Here is a 25,939-nt window from a genome sequence, read left to right as displayed (position 1 = left end):
TCAAGGTGCCCCTGACAGACCTCACCAAAGCGATTGTCGACCGTTGATTTCAAGGAGGGAGGGAGGGGGGAGCAAATGAACACCAGATTTCTTTTGTATATTTCCTGTTTTGATTCACTCCATCTGTCTTTTACATCTTTGGCTGGCAGCAGACAGTGCAGTAGGACTGCTAGCCATCCTCATCTCCTGGCTGCTCACCAGAAGACGGTGCAGTAGGACTGCCAGCAGGACTAAAGAGAATAACCTGGTTGAGTCTCTTCTATTTCAGTCCCTGCGCCCATGTCTGCCCAGGCGCTCCTGACCGACCTTACTGAGGCGGCCAGGAGCACCTCGGACATGACGACAATGGTTATCAGGCCTATTGCACTGTCTGCTGCCACAAGGCAATGGGCTGCTACTGTGTAGCAATGCAGTACCGCATCTGCCAGCACGCAGGAGACGTACGGTGACAGTGAGCTGAGTGGGCTCATGCTTGCCGTGGTATGGCGACTGCACAGGTAACTCAGGAAAAAAGGTGCGAAATGATTGCCTGCCATTGCTTTCATGGAGGGAGGGAGCGAGGGCCTGACGACACATACCCAGAACCACCAGCAACAATGTTTTTGCCCCATTAGGCATTGGGATCTCAACCCGGAATTCCAATAGGCGGAGGAGACTGCGGGAAGTCGACGCTAGCCTTGATACCGTGGAAGCACTCCACCGAGTTAATGCACTTAGAGCATTAATTGACTATATAAAAACGCCTTCTAAAAAACCAACTTCTATAAATTCAACATAATTTCGTAGTGTAGACATACCCTAATAGTAATACTTGATTCTCAGAATGAATCAACATAGAGCAAGCAATCACCACTTTCTCAGAAAGATGAAAGAAGATTTAGATTCCAAATTTCACTTTTAGAGGAGCCAAGCTAATAAGTCTAACTGCTGTTTTATCAGAAAGTAGAAAAATAAAATTTTAATCAGTTTAATGCACATTAATATGCATATGCCTATACTTTTTAAAAAAAATTAATAGTAACTGCCAGATCAATTAGTGATAACACTAAAACAGAGATCTTTTAATATAAAGAGAGAGTTCAGGTTATCCTGAGCTCAGCTTCCTGAAGGAACAAGTTTGTTTAAGACCCTTGACAATTTCAAAATAATATTAAATCAGTGCTTACTAAGAGTTCCTATGAAAATAGCTCTATACAAACCTCAAAGCTGGGCATGCCAGAATCAGGTTTCAGGCTGTTTTTACCCTATTCTTTGCAGAGCAAAATTAAAGAAAGGACAACTTGAAACTGATCAATTTCACATGACAATTAGTTTTGGGGACAATGACCAACCTCTGAGCATCCTGCAAGTGTTTTAAAAAGTTTGACTGTTTAAGTTAAAGAGTGTGTCTCTCCTATTGCTGTGTGAAGGACCTACCCAGAACAGGGAGTATGAACAGTATGGGGCACCGGGAATTTTCACGAGAGGGTCAAAGCCCCTTGCTGTGCATGCACTCCCAGGAGGCAAAGGTCAGCCACCCCTTTCTTTAAAGGCCCAGCAGCTCTTGGCTCTTTTATTCCCATGGAAGATGAGTGGATGTTGGGTATGACAAAGTCCTTGTGCCCACCAGCCCTCCCAGACTAGCCTGTGCTGGCGGGGGGCACTCTCAGTGGTCTTCCCAGCAGGCAGAGGGCAATCTCTCCTGTCTTCTCAGCCTATCTGCTCCAGGCCACAGATTTTGTGGAGCGAGTTGGGCTGAGGATCCCTACTAGCATGCCTCTTCCAAACTCAACTCACATGGTCCAGGTTTCTTTATGGGAACAGGATAAACAACCCTGCTTCCTGGTCTCAGCCCAGATGCTCCCACTGTCCTGTCTCCTCAGGAGACTAGGACCCCCATTACCTCCTGTGCCCTGCTCCTTCTGGTTCCTCTTGTGAGTGTGGTCCCTTCCAGTTCCAACACTGCCTCTCCTCTGCTGGGGGAGACCAGTGCCGGGTTTGGCTTCTACTTTCTCCTACAAATCCACAGTCTCTTGGCTTCTGGACCGGTCCTGTGGTAGGGATCTTACTCAAGATAATCTACTTTTCAGGGGGGCTTGCTCTCCCCCAAACTACCCCTGGAACCTGTTGATGAGCACAGGGGCAAAGCACTAAATATAGTGCCCCATATCTATGTTGAGAGTCCTGGGGAGCAAAGAGAGGAGTTCTCTCTCCATCCTGTGCAGAGGTCCAGGAAAGTAAACGTCCTTCTGGTCCCAAACTTCAAAACAGCAGCAAAAAAGTTACCATGGTACTCACACTGCACAGCCTGGAGAACAGCATACAGATGAGTTCCCCTCAGAGAAGTTCACAAAAGTAATCATCTTTCATATTGAAATAGCAACATTTATAAGTTAATAGAAAGGTCTGAAATCCATTTGACGGCCTCAGAAGACGCGATAGCTCTTTTTCATTTACAGGTGGGGCACTTGGTTCACAGTTTGGAGGTCTCCACATTCATGCTGTGGCAAATCCTTGATTCTTCTTTAGTGCAGCAGGTGCACGCAATCCATGTAACGTCTCAATACGGCTGATACTCATCCATTGTCTTTAGCAGACCAAGACACCAGGAGAGGTTTAATGGTGGGATCATCTACATGGTGCATGTTATTTATGTCAGAGCCTGCCCATTGCATCTGCCAGGGTTGAAGTTGGATAACAGAAGAGCTTCTCTAGATGCTCAAAATGGTCAGCGGGGCTTAAGAGGAGTGTGAGGCAGGTGAAAAAGTTCAGGTTGTCATGGAGCGGGAGCTTTGGTTAGTAACAGCTTTCTTGTACTTATGCAACATATTCCTCTCTCACTGGCTGGTTGGAGGAAGGATGTTTGAGAGGCCTGGAAACCAAGGCATTACAATGGACTTCAGGGTGCCAGTTACAAGTCTCAGACACATTTAGTTGGATATCAACAAGGTCTGTGTGCAAGCTTTTTCCCTGAACAGGTACCCACTACTTGGCTGGGGAATAAACGGATCCCTTGGGAGGCCATTGTACAGATTCGCCTTTTTGCCAACCTGACTGCTGATAGAAATGGAACATTCTGTCCAAAAACCACTGACCTAATGAATCAAAACCATCTGATTGCACTGACCAGGTTGGATAGCTTCAGCAGAGCCCCTTATGCCAGACAGCATCACAGGCGGATGACAAGTTGCACTTGTTTAAAGTGCCTGCTGAAAGCTGGCCTCAATATCTGTAATCAGTGCAAACAACTGGTCACAGCAGCTTTGCCTTGCCCTGAAACCTGATCACTTTGCGGGAACCGTGGTCTGCCTTGCCAGGATTGCCTGCTCCAGTAATTTTCTCTCCTCTGTACAACATACACAGGGCAGTAGCTTTTGGGGGTCATCAAATGCTTTTCCAGGTGTGACATTGTGTAATTAAAATATAACCATGCAAATCATTATTTCTACCACTGTTATATACTTGCAACGATTCTTATAAAGAATGTAGCCCATGACCGGAAAGGGTTAAGTACCCTGTAGGCTAATTAACCCAGAGTCAGCCTGTAGAAACATGTTAGAAATGGTAATTAAGGCTGGATAGGCTAGAACTTTGAAATGCAAACCTGTATTAAAGAATTAGAGGTTATACTAATTGCATGTATCTTAGAGAACAGCCACATAAACAGACTGTTCCGGTCTGTCACTATCACTATTAATTCAGAGATCAAAAGGGAATATTAACATTTAGATTAATCTTGAGTGAAATAATGTCATTGTCTATATCTCTCTTTGAAGTCTGTAAAAGACTGTCTAATGAATAAATTGCCCTATGTTAATTTTTGTAACTAATTACTGGTGGTGTTCAGGAAACAGAATCGAAAACTTACTGTTTACCTAGGACTGTATGGGTAAACAGGCTGCTAGAAAATGATATAAAAAGACCTCTGGGTCCTGATCCTGTCATCTCAGATCTGCTTGAGGCTTCAATACAGGAGAAGCTTAAGCCACAAGATTGAGATCCCAGTGCTGACTGGTCCACCCTGAATATATTGGACATTGGACTATAACCTATGGACTAAAATAAAATAGAACTTTCCATCTATAAAGCTTACCATCTCTGCTATAAATCTGAACCTCAGGAATTGAACTCATGTCTGTATGTATACTGTTTTTTAAATAAATTTTAGTTTCATTAATAATTGACTGTAAGCGTGTATTTGGATAAGATCCGGAATATTCATTAACCTGGGAGGTAATGTGTCCAATCCTTTAGGATTGGTAGAACCTTTGCTTTTATATGATGAAATAAGAGTCTCAGAAATAATCATATTTGACTTGGGTACCTGGATGGAGGCCTGAGGCTGGGTTACTTCAAGGGAACTGTGTTGTTGGCTTCTGGGCAACCACTGAGGTAATAAAGAAGCTGTTTTGTGCTGGCTTGGTAAATGTAAGTACAGAAAATATCCACCAGCTTTGGGGATTATCTGCCCCATTCTTTGCAGTTCACCCTAATTGAGTGACCTCAGCAGCGCTCCCGGGAGTCCAGTCACACCAAGTTTTAAAATGGCGATGACCTTGGTGGCGATGGAGGACTTTAATCCCAGGTATCTGTTGGGAAAACAACACAGCAGGACACAGATTATCCAACAGGTTCTTGGAATGGATTGGAAACAATTTATTTTAGAAGGTGGAGAAAGCTCCTAGGGGAGAGGCTGTTCTAGATTTGTTTTTGACCAAACAGGGAGGAACTAGTTGAGAATTTGAAACCCGAAGTGGAAGGCAGCTAGGGTGTAAGTGATCATAAAATGGTAGAGTTCATGATTCTAAAGGATGGTAGGAGGGAAAGAGCCCAGTGGATTTCAATGGATTTCAAAAAGGCAGACTCAGGGATTTGGTAAGTAAGATCCCATTGAAAGCAAGTCTAAGGGGGAAAACCGTTCGAGAGTTGACAGTTTTTCCAAGAGACATTATTAAAAGCACAAAAGCAAACTATCCGAATGCATAGGAAGTATGGCAAGAGACAACCCTGGCTTAACCAGGAGATTTTCAATGATCTGAAACTCAAGAGAAGTCCCACAAGAAGTGGAAACTAGGTCAAATTACAAACGACGAATATAAACAAATATGCGTGTAGCGACAAAATTAGGAAGGCTGAGGTACAAAACAAGATTAAACTAGCTAGAGACATAAAGGGTAACAAGAAAACATTCTACAAATGCATAGAAGGAAGAGCAAGACCGAGGACAGGGCAGGCCCATTACTCAATGAGGGGGAGAACACAGTTACAGAAAGTGGGGAAATATCAAAGTACTAAATGACTTCATTTCAGTTTTCACCAAAAGGTTAGTAGTGCCTGGACATTTGACTGTGAATGCCAGTGAAAATGAAGCAGATTCAGAGTCTAAAATATGGAAATAAGTTAAAAATTACTTTAAGTTACAAGTTAGATGTCTTCAAGTCACCAGGGCCTGATTAAATACATCCTAAAGTACTTAAGGAGCTGATTGAGGAGATATGACCATTAGCGATTATCTTTGAAAAGTCAGGGAAGACAGGAGAGATTCCAGAGGACTGGAAAAGAGCAAATATACTACCAATCTATAAAAAGAGAAATAAGGACAACTGTAGAATTACAGACCCCAGTCAGTTTAACTTCAGGACCCAGAAAAGTAATGGAGCAAATAATTAAGCAATTTGCAAACACCTAGAAGATAAAGTGATAACAGTCAGCATGGATTTGTTAAGGAAAAAAGGTCAAAACAACCTAATAGCTTTCTTTGACAGGTTAACAAGCCTTGTGGATGGGGAAGCAGTAGATGTGGCACATCTTGACTTTAGTAAAGGCTTTTGATACTGTCTCACATGACCTCATAAACACACTAGGGAAATACAACTAAGATGAAGCTACTGGAAGGCAGGTGCATAGCTAGTTGGAAAACCATTCCCAGAGAGTAGCGATCAGTAGTTCAGAGTCAAGCTGGAAGGGCATACTGAGTAGGGTCGCACATGGCTCTTTTCAATATCTTCATCAATGATTTAGATAATGGCACAGAGAGAGTACACAAAAATTTATGGACGATACCACGCTGAAGCGAACATGATGAAATTCAATAAAGACAAATGCAACGTACACCACTTAGGAAGGAACAATCAGTTGCATACATACAAAATGGGAAAGGACTGCCTAGGAAGGAGTACTGCAGTAAGGGATCTGGGGTTCATTGTGGATCACAAGCTAAATATGAGTCAAAAGTGTAATAAGTGCAAAAAAAAAAAAAAGCAATCACGCTAGGATGTATTAGCGGGAATGTTGTAAGCAAGACACGAGAAATAATTCTTCTGCTCTACTCCACGCTGAGTAGGCCTCAACAGGAGTAGTGTGTTTAGTTCTGAAGGCTACCTTTCAGGAAAGATTTGGACAAACTGGAGAAAGTCCAGAGAAGAGCAACAAAAATGATTAGAAGTCTAGAAAACATGACGTATGAGGGAAGTCTGAAAAAAGTTGGTTTGTTTAGTCTGGAGAAGAAAAGATGGGACATAACAGTTTTCAAGCACATTAAAAGGCTGTTACAAAGAGGAGGAGATAAATTGTTCTTGTTAACCTTTAAGGATAGGACAAGAAGCAAGGGGGCTTAAACTGCAGCAAGGGTGGTTTAGGCTGGACACTAGGAAAAACGTCCTGTGAGGGTAGTTAACCACTGGAACAAATTGCCTAGGGAGGTTGTGCAATCTCCATTACTAGAGATTTTTAAGAGCAGGTTAGACAAACACCTGTCAGGGATGGTCTAGATAATGTTTAGTCCTGTCATGAGTGCAGGGGACTCTACTGGATAACCTCTCGAGGACCCTTTCAGTCCTAAGATTGTCACAAAGTAGTTGGGAGTTTGCTGGCAGCGAGGACTACAATAAGTAGCGCTGCCATTAATTGTGCCATCTGTCAATGCCAGCATCAATCTCAGTTCTTGTAAAGACTGACAGACTTGATGAAGGGGCACTTTGTGGGCAGAATTCTGTAAGAGGTGTTTTTGCCTCTTTGTTTTGTCAGCTTACAAAAATTTTGGAATTTTTTGGTAGGTGGCTGGCAATGCTGCTAACAGTGACATGTGGTATGCGCACTACTTCACCTAGGTACCACAGAAGGCTCCGTGCTTTCCAGCTTGAGTGCACTAAGTTTGTGGCCTCCACTGTTGCTGTCCATTGTCATCATCTTGTAGACCTGGGTGCCCAACCTACAGCCCGCCAGAGCATTTCAGAAGGCCTGCAGCCTGCTTCAACACAATATACTAAAGGGAGATTTATTAGCATTGTGTCACGTTTAGAACATTTTAGTTTACACAGGTGTGTAAACAGAAACAAGCGACGTACAGTATTGTCTATCTAAATACACACAAAATAAGATGAACTATAAATCAGTACAGGCAACTTTAAAGCTTATTCAAATATGTAGAATCTGTTTGGCCCACACAAGGTTGTGCTTAGGTTTATGTGGCCCTCTTGTGTAATAAAGTTGGGTACCACTGTTGTAGACTCCATTGTCAACTCCAGTAGAGCAGTGGCTAAGTCCAGGTCACCAGTAGCTTCATACTCCCTTAGGAGTTTTGCTCTCTCGACTCCATCATGACATAAAGAAGTTCCTGTAACCAAGGGTGATATTCTTCTTTGAGGCTTCAATAAGCAGCTTTGTGAAAGAGTCAAAGTTTTTAGAATTTTTTGGTATGATACTGATGTTTGAGACACTGGTAGTGACAAGAGTTTAAAAACAATGTATACCACCACTACTGGCCAGTGCTGACTGTGCAGGAAGTGGTCCAGGACAGTTTGAAAGGCAACAAGTGGTGATCTGCTGGAGTCAATGGACACAAAATGTAAGTCAAGTGTCTATTCTTTTTTCCTTCTTCAGGCTGAATGGAAGGTACCCTTTTGCTTTGCATTGAACAGCTCACTGAGCTGCTCACCTGCAGCACTATCTGTTAAATAGCCCCATGCTATATCGTGGCTATTAAAATCACCAGGGTACACAGATGTCTTATGATTGATATTATGATTAAGAATAAAGTCATCATGCTAATGCATAAGACGAAGTGCAATTGACTAGAGACAATGAAACAGTGCACAAATTTTAAAAAAAAGAGTCTCACCTTCTACCTCTTGTTATAAGACATTTCTGTATTCACTGTAACAGTAGTAGGTACACACTTAAGGATGATTTAGTTGGGGATTGGTCCTGCTTTGAACAGGGGGTTGGACTAGATGACCTCCCGAGGTCCCTTCCAACCCTGGTATTCTATGAAGTGCAAATACAATTTTCAAATTGGTCCTCAGTCACATTAAGAGGACTTGAGTTATAACAAACTTATCTGTACCAGACACTCAACAAATGGGACAAGCAAGCACATTTCAGCTATGTGCTGTAAGTTTTCACATTTCCTGATAAATGAGCTAAGAATTCTCCAACAAGGTGCTTTAAATTTTCTAGGAGATTTTCTTGGAGCAGATCAAACTGGGGAAAAAAAGCAGCACCAAGCCTGCAGTTTCAAGATACTGAATATATCCTACAACTGTGTACATTTAGTGAACAGTGTTGTCTGCTGGTGAAGTATTAATAAGTATTTCAATACTTCTATGGGGAGGACTATTCAAAGGTAATACTGCACTTGAGTAATTTTACTGCAATGTTGTAAGACACCTACTATACCAAACCCATAGCAACACTGTTTACTTGGCTTCCGCCTTAGTGAATTACATGCCTACGGAGAGAACAGTTGGTTTTAACACATTAGACAGCTATTTCTGCTGTTATAGCAGGTTTCCTAAAAATAAGCTTACAGAACATTTAATGTTCAATAACTGATTTAACCATGAGGTATACAGCTCTGCGTTAGTATGAAATCTAGATGGACCCCTACATTATATGAAGGATTTAGCATATTTTAGTCACTTGTCCTAGACAAGTATTTGAATTGTTAAGACTAGTCTACCCTAAACAGTAAGGCTGTCTAGACACTGTATTCAAGGAGAAAGAACACTATCTGTACAGAAAAGCATTCATCTTTCCCTTTATTTTCAGATTTCCTGTGACCCACTTTTTGAAGAAACACTATCGCATCTCTCCATCTTGTTGTTCTAAGGAGTCAGTAAAGTCAGGGATACTGGTGTAGTTTAGTTTGTGTACTTGCTCTATTTCCCTGTTTTTGAAAACTGCTGACAGCTATAGCATAAAGGCAAGGAACGAAAAGCCTCTGAAAGGCCATACTAATATAATGAGTATATGCACAACAGCATGCCACTACCTTCCTTGCCGCCTGCCTGGACAATCAAATAGAGGAGAAAAGACAGACATTTAAGGAAAACATACAGATAGAAAACTGACAGGTCTGAAACAGATGTTTTAAATGGCACTGGGAATTTATCTGCGGGAGAGTGAAAGGAAAAGGAGTGTAGTTTTAGATTTTAAAGTCTTTACCAGATGTGTTCAGTCTCTTTTTTTTTTAAAAAAACCCACCATTGTGTATTATTACTGCTCTGTCAGTCACTCTGGGAAAAGCCAGACACCAGAGCAATTATCTAGCTGAAGGCATACTGTGGTCTACTCTTCAGAGTAGAAAGAGCTTATTATAAAGCAAGGCAGACCACAATGCATTTACAGCTGTAATTCTTGATGGCAACAAGCTGATTTTAACCAGAACACTACCAGCCACCTAATTTTATTTGCAAAAGAAAAGGAGTACTTGTGGCATCTTAGAAACTAACAAATCTATTTGAGCATAAGCTTTTGTGAGCTACCGCTCACTTCATTGGATCCACTGCATGCATCCGATGAAGTGAGCAGTAGCTCACGAAAGCTTATGCTCAAATAAATTTGTTAGTTTCTAAGATGCCACAAGTACTCCTGTTCTTTTTGCAAATACAGACTAACACGGCTGCTACTCTGAAACCTAATTTTATTTGAAAAATCAGAAGGCATTATTAATACTCAAACAAGTAGCAGCTCTGGATAAGAAGACAACCTTTCCAATGTTATTATTTTAAATACAAATTTTTAAAGAGAAAGTTAGCTAGCTTAAATAAAAATCAAACATATGAAACATCCAATATCTGGGAAGTATTTCCTTCTCCCTCTACCATCACTACTATAACAAGATGGGGCCCGGTAGGAATAAAACCTTAGCATTAAGAAAGGAGGATTAAGTTTTCCAGGTACTAGTCTAACAATTGGATGCCCATTTCACTCACATTTTCTATGAGAGTTTCCCACATCATCTTTTAGGGTAGATGTAGCACAACTTGATTGGCATTTCTTGATTCTTGCTCCTCATGCCTCCAACCCCCATCTTCCTCTCCCTAGAAAATCATGGGATATATTGCTAATGTGTGGATAGTTGCAGCACTTCAGCAACTTTCATATAACTTTGAAGAGGACAACTGAATAACACCCCCACACAGAATTTTCCTCACTGTCCTTTAGAATTAAGCCTCCAAAATAACTCTTTAAAGCAGATTTCTCCACTAACTGAGGCAGCTACCCAGGGTCATGGTCTGGTTGCATAAGACGCATCTATAGGATTCTTTTCCGTGCATTTGGTTCAAATCAGCAACAGCAGTAAAAAAAAATTAACACCTCCATTCTTTTATAACAGCAATCTAGAGATAAACTTAGTATTATATACAAATACATAACTAAGTTGGCATATGGAAATCCTTAAAGCTGTATTAACAAGTCCTGCTACTAGTCGCTTTCTTCAAACCTAGTGACGTTGATCACATTATGGTTGATGCTTTTCTACTGTCTTTTCTTTTTACTTGATAGTATCAGTTGAAGTCTCATCTCATGTTTATCTATAAATTTTTGCTTTTCTTACATTTACATGTGTGACCTGTTTCCTATCAAAACTCTACAGATGAAGCTTTTCTCCTTCTGCCTCCTTCTTTATTTTAATATCTTAATTTTGAGTTTAACTTTGGCTATTGTCAAAGGGGTTTCTCCCTTCATAGTCAAAAGTTTGTGTCTATGCCTACATCAACTTTTCATCTTTTCATTAACATAGCTATTTCCTCTAAGCTAGAGATTATATAGAATGGAGAGTAATCCTTTGTGTTTCACAGATGTAGTGAATAGTTTTTCAAATTCCATCAGTTTTCTGCTTAGGTTTGCCTTTTTGTGTGGGTGGGTATGCAAATTTCTCAATTATTGGTATTGATATATTGGAATTCTGGTGTCTTCTGGCAAGTTGTGTACCCTCAAGCAATCAAAATGTGTGGTTTCAAAACAGCTGGCCAAGTTGATATACCTATAAATTCCTAAACATCAAAACTTCCCAGGCTTTTACGGGGTTAAATTCCGTATTATCTACTATGAGCAGTGGCTTAGCTTTCTAAATAAATTATCCCAAGTTTCTACTATTGCTTTCATAAAAGGGTGATTAAATAAATCTCTTATAGGTCAAAATCAATGTTTAACCAGGGAATCAGGTGAATCTGATTTCTCAAAATGAAATCATTCTGTGTCTACCTGCTGCTTATTAGGGTTTGGCATTAGCCAGTACATTAGGTTTCTAATTTGACTAGCTTTATAAATGGTGCTTAATGTTTGATAGAATAAATAGTTTTTGCCATGGTTTCTAAACTAGACTGCTTAACCCTGGATTTCTTATTTCCTCAATTTAGTTTAATCAGGAATTGCACAGAACTAAAACCAAAACTGTTTGGAAAAGGATGTTAATTTAGGGTAAGATACTCATCTTAACTGATGCAATTTTGCATAGCTATAGAATTCTGTATTTTGACCAATTTTCCAGATATGTTTTGATACTCAAATCAATGGAGCATAATTATGTCTTGCTAGCTTTTAGGAATGTGTATTCCCAGGTATTTTACTGAAGTAGTTACCAATTTGTATTTGGAATTATCTTTCATATCTTTCCATAGATCAGAGAGCACACTTACGTCTAGGAGCTCTGATTTGCCAGTTTTTTAATATCCTGATGTTTTGCCAAACCTTAAGATTTCTTCTTGAAATTCTAGTAGCGTTAATACCATAACACCATCTGCATAAAGTTTACTTGTGTTCGTTATGGTAACTTTATTTATATTAGGATTATTTCTGACCAATTAGATGAACGACTCCATTACCATGGTATGAAGAGATGAATAATGACATCCGGGGGGTGGGGTGGGATGTGTGCGCGCACCAGAAAAAAGGAAAATTTAATGATAAATATCCAGTTAGTCTTACAGTAGACTATCGGTTGGAAAATAAGAAATCCAATTTTGAAATTTAGGGCCTAAACCAAAGCATTCTTTACTTACAAAAATAAGAGTTAAACTAGCATGCTGACTATTGCTCTGCAATGTTAAAGGTTTAACAGATGGTGAAATAATTTTTAAGACTGTTAGATCAATGTGTCTTAATCCTAGTTCTGTGTTATGCCAGGTTTATTATAGTATTAAAACACCAGGGTGTCTTTTTGATTTAATAAATGCATTGTGATGGAGACAAAGCCACAGGCAGAGCACCAAACACCACCAGAAGCTTATATTAACAGTTCACTCCCTCTCATGTCTTAAGAGTTCTAAAAGTTATTTATGGTACCTTTTTTCCCCTCAACATACTTCAGAAGAGAGATTTTAGCAGACAGTATAAAGGTAACAGGCCTGTTTTCCACACTACTGTCTTAACATTATTTAATATTGTAGTACTTATCACATCACATTTTCAATGTATTATGATGACTCTACAGTTCTGAGAGTCAACTAACGGTCAACCCTCTCCCTCAAAAACAAACAGGTTTTCACAGGTACACCAAACTCCTTCCAATATTCATATTTAAAAAACACATTACACCAAAAAAACCCTCTGGGCTACAGAGGGAAGTGAAAGTGTAAGGATCTGTGGACTATAACCTGGGACTGCCGATGTTCCACTGTGAGATCACGTGGAGCCACAGCCAGGGAGCACTATGGATCATAGGTGCCACAGGAAGTACCATGCAAGGAACCCAGGAGTGACAGTACCCTGCAGATCTGAGTGGCCAAGTGCCCTATTTAATCTAGGAGGGTGCCCAAGGAAGTTGTCTGGGCAACCACACAGACTTTTGGCCTGTCGCAACTTCAGACCTCACCTCATCCCCCTCTCCGACCCCAGCTTGACTATGAACCTGACTCTTGCCTCCTGACTCCATCCTGGTGCTACCTCTAATTGGCATATGACTCTGACCCGGCTCTAGGAATTCCTCCGACCCCTGCTCACCGACTACCATCCCTGATGTGCGGATCCTTGCTGAGCTGTAACTGCTAGGCCAGACTTCCTATGCCCCAGTCCTCTACAGAACGCAATTTCAAAGTCAACACATCCTGCTGGCTGCGTCCACTCTAAGCTTTTTCTGAAAAATCACCTAACTCTACTGGTAATAAGGAGCAGAAGACTAGTGTGAACTAGCCATTAATACTGGTGAAAAAAACACTCCAAAAGAGGTGACCAACAGCACTAGGACCAATAGTTTAGTGCTTCTACTGTGGCTCATCCCAGTGGAGAGGACCTAATGCAAGATTTTTCAGGTGTGGCTCACTGCAAACAAGATCATAGTGCTTTCAGGAACATGGTGACAACCCTAGGTAACTTTCATACCAAGAAAGAACAGTTGGAGGCGGGGTAACATGTAGTTTTCTCCCAAATATCCAGCTTCCACGCTGTCATGCTTAACAAGAACTCCCTGTTGACGATGCAATTTTCACCATTTCTTTCTTAAACAATGGTAACTAATTTGGCACCATCTACACAACTTCCAACTTAGTTCCAAAAGAAAGTTAAAAGCTCCTAGGCTAAGCATACACTGCTAGAGAGCTGGAGAGTTCAGATTTGGGGATCGGGGGTAAAGAAGTAGACTTCAAAGAAAGGGATAAGAGTACCCGCAAAGGGAAATAAAATGGGTGTGTGCCTTTTTTGATTTATGATACAAAGCCTCAAGTTGGTTTTTAATGTTTTTAAATTAGAAGTGGCTCAGGTCTTGCCCATCATGTCTCCTCCTTTCCCACACCCACCAAAAAAAGATGAGAGAAACCATGCAAGTGAGGTATGATTGAGAAAAGATGTCTAAGAATTTACCATCACTCTCAAGGGAAGACAGATATAGACTGAAGGTCTCAGAAAAAGCATACAAGTCCATAGCGAAACATCCAAGCCTTCTTTACATAAAATTTAGTGTCATTCTGTGCATGTAAATAACATTAAAATTGCAAAGTCAAACACATGCCAGAATTAAGGTTGCCTGTGCAACCTTAACTTGGCCCCTTTATGCATAAGAATACAGTCTAACTGCATATACTCCAAACCCTTGCCTCATTCAGTGCTCAGAATGGATCTGCTTTGGAGACGTATCATGGTGGTGTAGCGCAGGAGGCTCTTGTCTGTAGGACCCCTACCTCATTCGAGGAAGTCAGGTGTGTATCTGTTGTGGCAACTGGAACAGGCAGGCCTAAGCCTATCCACAACTAAGGTCCAAGCCCCTCAACTGAGGCTGTTAAAATGCCCGTAGGAAAGATCAGACTGCTCAGGCAACAGAGAAACAATCATGGACACCAAAAGTTGGTCCAAGAAGGGGGCCAGATGCACACTGGAGGAGTGGGCCCACAAGATGTTAAAAAACGGGAAATGTAAATGTGGTCCAGCAGGGAGTGGGAAACAGATGATTAAAGTGTGTGTGTAGCATGAGCGGGTTCTCTGAGGCCTTCTCAATTAGAGACTCCAGAGGATGGGTAAGTATTGTCCTGCTTTGCTACCAGAGTCTTCTTGGCCAGCTCCAGCTGCTGGACCTTCTCCTGGAGTGTGGAAGTAGGAACAGCAGTCCCTCCTCCCCCTTTTAACAACAGAGGGAGTTGCTAGGCCTGTGACTCGCATTTGCCACACTTGCCTCCATTCCCCATCACCAGTCTCCAATCCTCATTGCTGTTTGGAAGTGGGCTCACAAGGCAAGGGCGATCAGATGGGGACCAGATAAATGAGGGATAGGAAGATGGGAAAAGGCAGTCTCCCCTCAAGATGAACTGGCTCCCTGACATTGCTTCAACCCAACCTTCTGAGTACCCCACCTGATTTAACAGCTGAGTGGTCTGTCAGCTCAGTTAGAGGCAACTACCCCAGTGCCAGGGTGGATTTGATTTAAATCAAATTTAAATTGTGATTTAAATCACTAGTCAGGAAGACTCAATATAATCGTGGATTGCTACATAGAAGTGCATTCTTGTTGGTTATAACCTTAATACATATTCTTCACGACTCAGAGATAGATGTAGGTTTCATTTTTAGAAGGTATACACTATACATTTTTAAAATGATTTTGAAAGCTTTTCAGATTAGTTTTACAGCTATATCAGAAAATGAACGATTGTTTGGTTATTTCATTTACCAAAGGTAATTGAAGCAGATTTATGAAGTCATTGGGAGGTGAACGATCTCCAACAGCTTAATCATTAATATTTAGAGGATTTTCTTGCCATGCTGTATTAAGAAGAGACCACCACCAGACAGACATTTAAATTGTTTTATTCAACTAAATATGTTATGTATTCTGGATTTTTTTCCTTCAACAGCAAACATAATAAATATTTTAACAAAACAAGCATATGAATTTTTGAATTTTGTTAAACATTAAAGTACTTTAAAATCAGGGTTGTTTGTTAAAATTGTTTTTAACTAAAATAATTTTTTTTTTTTAAACCCAAGAATTAAAATAGACAATGTCAGCCAGGTCAACATGAGAAACTTAAAATACTGGCTTCTGCAGCTAATTCAGTCGTCTTCACCTTCATTTTCCTGTTTGTTCATAATCTGGAAAAGTAAAACAAGCTTGCCTGCTTTTTCAGGACCTAAACAATTTCTCAATTTGTAATGAATTCGTCCAAAGGAAGAAAATATTCTTTCTACACCAGCAGAAGCAGCGTTAAAAAGGGAGACCACCACTTCAACAGTCTCTGAATCCAAAGTGCTCAAGTGACTTCCACCAGTTCACTGGTGTGACTTTCTTTAAAAGAAACGTATTTCTTGAATGGTTCACCCTTAGGGCTGAAGTTTATTATAGTTGGATGGATGGACTGCTGGATGTCCATGTCATAGCCAACTCCTCTTCTTCAGCAGTTAAGGTTTGACTCTGATACAGAGTATTGAGAATATTTGCAAGAAAATGAGCTGAAGATAGTGCTTGTCCCAGTCGTTTTTTAAAATGCTTGTAATTGAACTCTGTCATTGCATATTTCTCTTTTTAAGAACCCACTCAGTTCCTTCCAAAATTTCAACAGCGTCAGCAATAAAACAGCTATTTCCCTGCATTTTCTTCAAGGCTACAGGGTACCCAGCAGGTGTTCAACATTTCTCTTAAGCCCAATGTTGAGATCTTTGTGAACAAAATTGTGAAAAAATAAGTGGCATTGTCACAGCCAAACTGTCAGATTAGGCCAGTTCTTGATGTAGTGCTCAAAACAGTCCACTACGGAGTTCCATCGCATGTCTTGTGGGACAGTTAACAATCACTCTGCAGCAGTTAGCTACAGAAGTATTCTGCAATTTCAACAATATTAGCCTTTATTTCTGGAACACTGAAGTCTTTGGCTAGGAGGTGCATCAAATGAGCACTGCAATGAGAGTAGCTTGGGACTCTCTTCTAAATTTCGTCTCATCTTTGATATATTTGCAGCATTGTCTGTGACCAACCTGCGTACCAGACATTTGAATTTTTTTTCCCCAAGTTTGTTATAGCTTTTACTGCTACTTCTTGTAAGTATTCTGCTGTGTGCGCATCCCTGATGTATCAATTGTTTCTGTAAGGAAGACATTCCCTTCTGTTACACAAGCACATACAACAGGATTGTGGAAAATGCTCCACCCATCAAGACTCAGGTTAACAATTTCACCCTCTAGACCTTTTGCAAACTGCTCTATTTCTCTTTCACACACACTGTATCCAGCAATTTGCCTGTGACACCAGCTCTGCTGGGTGGACTGTATCCTGGTCTTAATGACTGAACCATGTTAATGAAGTGTGGGTTCTCAATCATACGGAAAGAACAGCTTATTGCATAAACAAACAGGGCAATTTTTCCAATCAATCAATCACCTCTTTTTGTAATCTGCTGGTTCTTATCACAAGATTATCTATGGGTGGTTTTTTTTGGATGATGGAGTTTTTTCTCCTTTTTGCTACAGGTGACATACTATGGCTATGTAACACACATCATGTGACTGAAACACTCTCACTGGCAGATAACTCTGAAACTATAGAAAATGGTGATCTTGAAGGTTGATAATCTTCAGAATCCTGTAGGTTGACGATGGATTCTCCTAAACAAAATAAGTCAATGCAGTTATTTAATTACCACCATACTGCTCATTTAGTATCACTCATTGCGTTCACTGACACTCAGTGCTACTTTAGAGGTGAAATTGTAAAAGGAAGATCTGCCTATTTCAGCTATTTTTTAATCACAACTGCATTTAAAATGATAGTACCACAGAGTAATAACTGTATTTTTTGCTCAAACATGAGAATTCAAGAATGGCCAAGAAGGAAGACAGGCAGTCCTTAAGAAGGAAGTATGAAACAAACAAAAAAAAAAGTTTACCAACCTGAAGATCCTGCATGTTCAGACATGTTCCTTTCATCATCTTCAAAGCAGTTTTCTCCTGAGAAGGAACACTTCTCATAATGTTGTTTCATTCGGACAACCAGGGCTTGCATTTCTTTGTTGCACTGTTTGCATTTTGCACGCATGCCGGTCTTACCCACAGGTAGAGGAATTTCATTAAAAAATTCCCAAATTGGGTCTCTCTTACAGCCTGCAACCATTATAGGTTTTCCCTTTGAGTGAGAGAATGGTATGGTAGATCCCAAATCAATGAAGGCTACACTGAAAGACCACAAGACATCTGGAATATGCTTCTCAAACAGTTTCACATTTGTTTCTACTGCCTGTCCACCCCTTCTCACATTTATCTCCAGACTTCTTCTCTTTGTCCAGATCTATTTGTCCAAATCTTCTATTCACTGAACTTTTTGAAAAGTTTGCACTTTTAGAGAAAGGTAAGAGATTGACTCCGTGTACACAAATTTGCAGAGGGACAATAGGGTTGAGGTCTGTTATTTCTCACCTCTCTATATATTTATTTTAAAACATTATTGCTGTTAACAAGCATGTTATCTCTGGAGACAAAACCAGAGTTTGAGAACTGCAAAACTAAGCATCTTTGATGGTATCTTCTAGACTGAGCACTGAGTTCCATTGGGTAGATAGAAAGATTAACCTAAATAATACAGAAGCCACTGGAACCCCATAAAATTGGGTCCCTAATCCATAAGCTATTGGAACTCATTTACAAATTTTTTTCTTAAGCATTACATGAATATATTCTCATATGACAGAATTAGAATTTATAATCCCTATTCCATGATGAAATATCTTTGAGCTATAACATATCTTAATTAAAGCTATCTTTTGATAAGTTTTCCTCAAAAAAAATCCAGTTTTGATTTTTTTTAAAAAAAAGCATTGATTTTTATCCACTCTGCCCAGTGCCTAAATTGGATTTGTCAGACACACAGGAGGAGGGAGAACCAAGCAGTTAGGGTCACTGGTGGTGGAAGGGCCAGCACCCTCCTGCGTGTTAGGGGTGCCCAGCATCCTTTGTCAGGCCAAGGCAAGGGTGGCCAACCTGAGCCTGAGAAGGAGCCAGAATTTACCAATGAACATTGCCAAAGAGCCACAGTACCATGTCAGCAGCCCCCTGCCCTCCAAATCAACTCCCCCCGACCCGCTCTCAGCACCTCCCACCCATCGGCAGCCCTGCCAATCAGCGCCGCTTCCTTCCTCTCTATCAGCTGTTTCACAGCGTGCAGGAGGCGGGGGGGGGGGGGGGAGATGGAGGAGAAGGAGCAGCGAGGGCACTGCATGCTCAGGGGAGGGGGCAGGAAGGAATAGAGTGGGGGTAGGACCCGTGGCAGAGCCAGGGGTTGAGCAGTGAGCACCCCCCAGAACATTGGAAAGTTGGCACCTACAGCTCCAGTCCCAGAGTCGGTGCCTATACAAGGAGCTGCATATTAACTTCTGAAGAGCCGCATGTGGCTCCGGAGCCACAGGTTGCCCACCCCTGGGCCAATGGACAGTTATCTCCAGACACGCCCCAAAGCCTGGCAGAAAAAAAAAAGCAGTGAATGAATCCAGTAGAAGAAGCCCTGATAGAGTATTACAAAAGACCCCTCCAGATTCCCCCTGCCACTCTCTACCAGTAGCACCTGGGAGGATTACTCGCCAGTAGAACAAAGGCACGCAACAGAGGATGGGATCCTTGCAACCCGGGGGGAGGGGAGTCCTGGGAGAGGTGTTTTCCCAGGGATGCAAGAGAAAGCTAAAAAGGTAGCACTGAGGAGGAAGGACAGGACAGAGCTGAGGGCCACCCTTACAGCCAAATCCTCTAAGGACTTGAGAGGAACAAAGAGGCCCCCACCCAAAATGCCTCTCTCCACAACTTTGTGGACTGCCCGAGATGGAGGTGGTGGTGGGGGCCATAGTGGTGGTAGCGGTGAATGGAGGAACAATGGATGGCAATGGGACAGTAGTCACCTAGGTACATGCCTGGGGTTGAACGGCAGATGCTCCCACAGCCGGTAAAAGGGACAATGGGGTTGAGGTGGGTGGGAGATGTGGTAGCAGCAGCCATTGCAGATTTCTGGGTAGAGCTTGTTCTTGCCTGGCCCTCCTTGCTGATTAGAGGGGACTCTGCCAGTGGTGATGGTTTGGCAGGGGGTCCCTGCCTGTGCCTTCTGCTACAGGAAGTGCTGATGGTGCTGGCAGAACTGTTATTGATAGCCATGGGTAGGGCCCTACCAAATTTACGGACCATTATGGTTAATTTCAGTCTTAGGATTTGAAAATTGGTAAAATTTCATGTTTTCAGATTTTAAATCTGAAATTTCACAGTGTTGTAAGGGGGGGGGAGGGGGTCCTGACCCAAATACAGAGTGCAGGGGGAGTGGGTGGCGGGGGTCACAAACCTGTTGCAGGGTGGGTGTGTGAGAGAGCGCACGCGCGCACACCATAGGATTGCCACCCTCACTTCTGGGCTCTGAAAGGCAGCAACTGCAGAGCTTCCTGCAGCCGCAGGAGGTTCCTGGAGGTGGAGGTGGGTGTAATCTCTTCTGTGTTGTAGGAAATGCCCCATCCAGGAGCTCCTTGCTGTTAGTCCTGGCCGGCTTGGAAGAAGCAAGACACTGCAGACACATGGGGAGGGGTCACTGTACACAGTGCATCCCCCTTCCAGATGCAATTAGCAGTTTATTTTGGTAAAATAAAGAAAAGTCATGTGAACTCGACAGAATTTATTGACACTTTACAGCAACAAACTACGCTCAGGGCTCAACTCCCTGATTGGTAGATACAGCAACTGGAGACTGCTTTGTAGGGTAGAGAGCTCAATTGGTAGCCTCAAACTTGAGAGTCACAGCCTTAAGTTAACAAAAACATGTGAAACACAGTTCTGGTTTCAAATGTCTTTGATTTAATGTCAGCATAGAGCATCCAGCAACTGTCTTTCTTCATTCCCTGTCTCTGTACTGAAAACACCTGCTCGCGTTTAGACACTGCTCTCTCTGCATCCACAGTTTGTTGGAATTGTCAGACAGCCCTTAGCTAGCCTTGCAAGATGGGGGATTCTGCGGAGTTCCAAAACTGCAGTACAGGTAAATTACAAAAATATTGCAAAAGAAGCAGACTAAGTAGGCATCTCCAGCCTACAATTCTTATCAAAGCCAGGAATTGCATTAAGTGAGGTTAAATACACCATCAACAGATGCATTTGTGCAGGGTCAAAAATACATACTGCTTTTAGGAACCTTACTGCAGGTTGTGAAACTTCTGAGCCATTTTTGCTACATTGCTTGACTCTTCCCCGTAGTAGTAGTATTGTTTGAGCTTCTTTGCCATGCAAGAATACACCTGCTGAGCACTGCCATTTAACTCAGCATTGTCAGAGCGGTTTTCATTTGACTGTGCTTCAGCCCAGAACAGCATGTACATCCATTACTTTGTTGTATGCTTGGTAAATTGTGACATGTCGAGATTCAAACCAAATGATTAAGTCCATGAGTCCTGTGGCATTCTTGGCAACAAACTGAACATCCTCTTTCAGCTGAGCATCATTTAGAATGGTTGACAGTTTTGTTAAAACCTGTGTTTTCAGTGTCAGCTCTTCTGAGAGGAGCTCAGACTAGTACTTCAGGTGAGCTGCATGGTATTGTACAGGCCAAAACTGAATCCCAACAAGTAATTACTGGCTCTGGGGGAAGTGCAATTTTTTGTTCCCCAACTTCAGTCATGTTTGCAATGTGCTGCCTGTATTGAAGTTTGAGGTTAGGGTAGTGTTTAAATATCTTTTTAATATAGCTGACCAGTTTATTACCTTTACCAAACTTGCATCTGCACAGCTCACTGACAAGATAAATTATACGTGCATTACATGTAATATGGACAGCATTTGGCATTAGATCTCAGAGAGCCAATTTGAAAGATTGGCAAAGTATCTGCTTTCATAAGTGACAATGCAGCTTGTGACAAAGTTTGCACTGTATTTTGAAACTGTTAATTATCGCTTGAGAAACTGTAGTGTAGTTAAAAGCCCGCAAATAAATGCGGTTGGTGAGCACTGTTAGCTTTCTTGTCTATACATCTTTGATTTTTATTTCTGACAAGGCCAAAAAGAACATGTAGTACGTAGTTGTCTTGCTCATCTGAAATAATTGCAAAAGACTCCCATGAGTTAATTTGACTTAATCTCCTCAAAATGTGTAGCAAAAGCCTTTGGAAGGTAGTTCTGTCATAGCTTATTCGCACTTGGTAAGTGACCAACATTTTGTACATTCTGTTGTATTAACTCATGCAGCTTTGGGTGATCAAGATTTCCAACCATATATTAGCACTTGCAAATGCATGCACAAGTTCCATTCTAGCTAAATGATGGGTCTCCGAGCTCTATTGTTTTCTTAAAAGAAGATTTTTTTAAAAAACCTTTTTGTGTACAATGTCCCCTCCCCAGGCAGCTGCAAAGGGAGCGGGACAGGAGGTGAATGGGGATGAGGGGGTGTGGAGCTATCTGCAGCCAGGAGAGATACCCAAGAGCAGTCCTGCAGAGAAAGAGGAAGTCCTGTCCTGCTCCAGCTCTGCCTGGATTAAGCAGCTAGGAGCCCTCTGCTTGGGCACTCCCAGCAGCACAGGGAAGATCAGACCCACTTCCTGGCGCCTCCAACAGCTGCAGGAACTTCTGGGTGCCTCCCCTTGCTGCAGCCCCAGAGGAGGGTCTGGTCTCCCCTCCCCCCCACAAATACCTGTGGCTGTACAGGGGGATGGACAATTCCTGTCCCTCCCCAGCCCAGATGGAGCTCGGAACCACCTTTGCTGGGGCTCTCCTAGCACCAGGGGGAGATCCAATTTCAAGGTCCATGACGCGTTTCACGGCCATGAAATTGATAGGGCCCTAGCGCTAGAGAAAAAAGCCAAGGTAGGTTGACAGAGGTGGCCAGGGATTTCCCCCCCTTCCCTCAGTCTCTCCCACCAGATAGACGAAGGTGCCAGAGCAGAAGCCTCACCCATTGCTGGGGTCCACCAAGCAACGGTGGTGAGAACAGCCACGGAAGGGGGAAGAGAGAGAGAGTGAGAGAGAAGGAAATATTAAAAAAAGGGGTGAGGAAAACGGATCTTACCCACTCCTCTCAATGGGACTGCACATGCAGGGAGGAGAGAACGAATGGAAACTAGAAGTAGTAATCAAACTCATGAAAGGGAGAATGGGGATTTACAGTCAGCACTGGGGAGCAAAAAAATCTAGCTCTTTGAGGTGCACTGTAAGGGGTGTATAAGTAAGTTGAGGGGGTGCAATAAATGGCGAGATAACACAAGGGCAGGGAACACACATGGGGAGAGCGAGGCCAGCTGAGGCAGTAGGCAACAAAGAGCAAGGGAATAGCTCAGACAATGAAATGTGGGAGAGGGAACAACAAGGGGGACTGTGATGTGGTGGGGGAGATCAGGAGCAGTGAACCACGGGGTGGGGATGGGGGGACTGGACTTGTGGACAGGCAGGGGGAGAAGAGGGCCCATTAGCCCAACAGAGCGAGGGAAATCTGAGGAGGAGCACATGTGCACCCACGTGAGCTTGCCTAGTAGGTAGGTAGGTAGGTAGGTAGGTAACTGCAGCCCCAGGGCAAGTGGAGACAGGCAGGTGGTGAGCAGACTCAATGTGGGAGTGGACAGAGGGGTCCAACATACCTCCTCCTGCCCTCCCAGCAGCAACAGCAAGCAGCCTCTTCCTCCAGCAGCAATGGGAAAAGGAAGTCCGTCCAGAGTGACAAGCACATCATGTCACTTTTCACAGGGGGTCACTAATTCTGTATCCAAATTGATACTTTATAGAGTCTTACTCGCAGGAGTTTTGGCATTCACAGCTGCAAATGAAGTCAATGGAGCTGTGCTTTGAACACAAAATGCCATATAATACTACGTACTCCAAAAACCTCAGGTCTGTGTCTCAAACAGGTCACCCAAGTTTAGTGGATACTGTTAAACTTAAGCTTTCTGTACTTCAACTCCCCATTTGTAAAATGGGGATACTACTACTCCCTTTCCCCATCCCGATCTCACAGGGAAAATAAATTGATCAATGTTTGTGAAGCACTCAGCTCTTACACTGATGAGCACCATGGAAGAGCCCACAATGACGTAATTCTGTACTGGAAGAAGGGTTTGAATAACGTGCTGAAAATAAGAGACCTAGAGTCACATATCAAACAATGAAAACAAGAAGATACATGTCCACTGTGGTGTTCAGGATAATCCTGTTCACTAAGTCAGGCAATCACATGTAGGAGAAGCAGCGTGTTCAGTGTGCACAGAATCTTTGGCGATTTTAGCAGCTAAAAATCTTAAGGCTTCTATGAGCATGTTTAAACAGGTTTTCCCAAAGGCTTCTAACTTGGTCAAGTTTGGGTGGATTGTCAGAGGATCAGTAAGAGGCATATCCCTGACACAAAAGCCATCCACCAGCCAAATTTTAAGTCCCTGCTCCAAAGCATGTGGACTTTAGAGCTTATCAAAAAAAGTAAATCAGAATTTTTTGAAATGGTAGAAAAGCATATTTTTCCTTAGCCTTTTTTCACAAACAGGTGAGTTGTTTTTGGCTGAAATTTTCAAAAAACTTAAGCCTGAAGTACACAGTTTCATCCCAAATGGCTTAAGTTTGGACAAAAAAAATAAGCAACTGAGAACAGTCTTATAATGGGAAGGGTTGGGCAACTTTAGGTAGTGCTACTAGCCCCACCATAAGTAGATCCCCATAGAAGCAAATCTGATATTCTCAAAATCCTTCACAAAAAAAAAAAAAAGTACAATATCAAAGGTTAGTAGGACTAAAAAGTTGTCAAGAGCACTTCTTCAGTATGTTACATTTACTTTGTAGTCTGGAAGCCAGTGATGATGCCAAGGGGTAGCTGGCACCTCCCTCTCACCCAAAAATATTTTTTACCCCTTCCGCCTGAAGAAACAGAATAGTAAGGGAACAAACCGCTTCTGCTGCTGTGGTATATGAGGTGTGACTGTGGAAGTGATTAGCGAAATACAAACAGGTACTTTCTTATTTCAGAACAGAAGACTGCTGCTGAAATGCACAGCCTACAGGACACACCATCTGAAGTGAGATTTAAACGGATGACCATTCCTTTGTCCCTGCTTGGCTGGGGAATATCTCTGAAGGCTATGACACTGCAATTCACAGACAGATACCTTGTCTTCCTCTCCCCACCCCAGCAAACAGAAGTCAGAGGAGTTAGCTGGGAGACAAGCTGCTCTCAGCCTGGCCAGATCCCTTAGGTACTGGGCCAGGCCCGGGGCAGTCCACACGCAGGGGGGCAGGTGCAGTTACACCCTCCCACCCCCCAAACTAGCCCAAAACAGTAGCTTCCAACAAGAGGGGCCTGGGACCCACCTGTGAGACCCTCGTTTCTGTACACGACTGAAGGAAAAAAAAAAGCACATGGTCACTGACAATTTCAGAACTTTTCTGAAAACAAAATTCAAAGAAAAGCAGCTACTCTAAAATTTGCCTAGACTCACCTTGAACTTCAGAAATAGGCCTAACTTTGGAAAAACCAACAGAGAGCACTCTATCAACATAATCTCTGAACTCTGTACCTTAGGCTATGTCTCTACTACAGCTGGGATCAACTCTCTGAAATCAATCCACTGGTGGATTTAGCGGGTCTAGTGAAGACCTGCCAAATCGACAGCAGATTGCTTTTCAGTTGACCCCTGTACTCTAACCCCAACGAGAAGAGTAAGGTAAATCGACGGGAGATTTTCTCCCATCAATCCTGCATAGTGTAGACCCCGCAGTAACTCGACCTAAGGTACGTCAACTCCAGCTATGTTATCCACATAGCAAAGGTTGACTTACCGCAATAGTGGAGACATAGGTTGTACCTTAAAAGAATCTGAAGTAGAACGTTCAGCATCAGATTCACCACCAGACGAAGATAATGTGGAAGGAAACGATTGGGTAACATGGTGAACAGAAGCTGAAATGGAACCCAGCTGATAACAAGGTAAATCCCAGGGAATAAGATTCCACCAGGACCAAGTTATATTGTGCAAGTTGTATCTGATGGCCCAAAGCAAACACACTTAAGATCTTATCCTCAAATAAAATACAAGAACGAGTGTAAGCAGTTTCAAAAGAGCAGCTTGGTTCATGTTCACGGATTGAATGTCGCAAAATACCAAATGCAGCTTCCTGCTTCCCATGCAGATTTTTTTCCAACCTCCACTGTGATAGAAAAATCTGTGTTTATTTGTAATGGCTTCAGCAACTGAAAAAAAAAAAAGCTCTGGAAAAAGGATACAGGACTCTAACATGAAAATGGAATCACAAGAGCTGTCAAGTGGTATAGGTAGAC

At 42.3% G+C, this 25,939-nt stretch overlaps 1 protein-coding gene across 6 annotated transcripts in view; it reads right to left on the bottom strand.

The window, feature by feature from the left end:
- Positions 1 to 25,939, bottom strand: part of GGPS1 (geranylgeranyl diphosphate synthase 1) — a 60,551-nt gene that overhangs the window by 14,801 nt on the left and 19,811 nt on the right. The window contains exon 2 of one of the 6 annotated variants that reach the window (XM_084622191.1): positions 4,304 to 4,568. The exons of 4 other annotated variants lie outside the window; for them this stretch is intronic. The gene's annotated coding sequence lies outside the window, so the exon portion shown is untranslated. Of the gene's footprint in view, positions 1 to 4,303; positions 4,569 to 10,193; positions 10,215 to 25,939 lie in introns of those variants that run through there. One more of the 6 variants, XM_084622194.1, reaches the window with a different exon arrangement.

This window comes from Lepidochelys olivacea, assembly GCF_965140295.1.
Source record: "Lepidochelys olivacea isolate rLepOli2 genome assembly, chromosome: 3".
Classification (NCBI taxonomy): Eukaryota; Metazoa; Chordata; order Testudines; family Cheloniidae; genus Lepidochelys; species Lepidochelys olivacea.
This window is presented reverse-complemented; position numbering and strand designations above follow the sequence as displayed.